This window comes from Seriola lalandi, unplaced genomic scaffold, assembly GCF_002814215.2.
Source record: "Seriola lalandi dorsalis isolate HSWRI2012SDOR001 ecotype SW California unplaced genomic scaffold, Sedor1 jcf7180001960070, whole genome shotgun sequence".
In the NCBI taxonomy this organism is placed as follows: Eukaryota; Metazoa; Chordata; class Actinopteri; order Carangiformes; family Carangidae; genus Seriola; species Seriola lalandi.
In genome coordinates this window covers 1-1,089 of record NW_019430739.1, presented here as the reverse complement: position 1 = coordinate 1,089, position 1,089 = coordinate 1, and the positions used below count along the sequence as shown (strand labels likewise).

The following is a 1,089-nucleotide window of genomic DNA, read 5'->3' as shown; positions in this document are numbered from 1 at the left end:
ATGGCCAATGGGTGCAACTGGTTGCATGTTACCATTTATTTAGAGGATTTATTGTTTATAGGGATCCCACAGTGTACAACAGCCTAATTTCACTATTCATTTTATTTAAATATTAAAATTGGAAGAACTTTAGAACTTTTATATTCTAATTTACAAATATGTGTTTCATGCTCTCCCCACAGTTAGCCCACAATTACAGTAGTTTTAAATGCTGTCCACTTTTGTGTTGGCTCTTTGCCCTAATGTATGTGTTTGACTTGAATTTATTTTCAAACCCTGTGTGCCATCGCTAACCAGCTTGTTTTCTCTCACAGAGAAGTGGTTCAGCGTACTAAGGAGGCAATGGTGGCTCTGCAGAGAAGAAATCCATCAATCCAACCTTTGTTAGCCATTGTCCAGGTATTTTAAACCTCAAACCTGAGAGCAAAGAATAGTGTAAAGACAGTTTACCTTGACAGAGCTGTGTTGTGCTGGTCATATTGAGATATTAAGCCTACTTTACCCCAATTTACCTTTGGCCTAACCTAGGGTTATTTGTTTTTGTTGAAGCTATTGAACATGTATTATCAGGTCGGTGTGTTTTTCTCATTGTGCTGATTTGATCTCAAAGGCAGGTGAAGATGACAGCTTGTTGGAGATCAATAAGAAAATGGCAGGAAAAGTAATTCTCCCTCTCTTGCTGTTTTTAGTAATTTTGCACATTTTGTCGTGTTGACAATCTGCGCAACGATTCAAACAGTTCAAAATCTGTTTGTCTATATGTCCACAGATTGGGTTGAACATTACTCAGATTTGTCTGGCAAAGGAGTGCAGTGAAGATGAAGTAAGTGAAACTGGCTCATACAAACTTTTCCTCGCCCGTTTTTGTTTAGCAAGTCGGTGCATGATTTGCCATTCCCCCTGGCAGTTTGTCAATACTACATGTGATCACAATGGTTATGTTAAAAGTCAAGGTAATCAGAGCCTCACAAGCTTTATTTCATTAAATCATTACTTAACTGTAAGTCAGTATTTCTCCACTGTTACATGACAAATCCTTCATTTTCTAACTCATGTTCTCCTTAGGTTCTGTTTTTTTTTTTTTTTTTT

The 1,089-nt window shown here is 37.2% G+C and overlaps 1 long non-coding RNA gene across 1 annotated transcript; it reads left to right on the top strand.

Annotated features, from left to right (window-relative positions):
• Positions 1 to 312: 312 nt before the first annotated feature.
• On the top strand, positions 313 to 823 carry LOC111665753 (uncharacterized). The gene is made up of 3 exons (XR_002761535.1): positions 313 to 399; positions 611 to 661; positions 770 to 823. It is a non-coding gene; the product is annotated as an uncharacterized LOC111665753 (long non-coding RNA).
• The last annotated feature ends 266 nt before the right edge of the window (positions 824 to 1,089 follow it).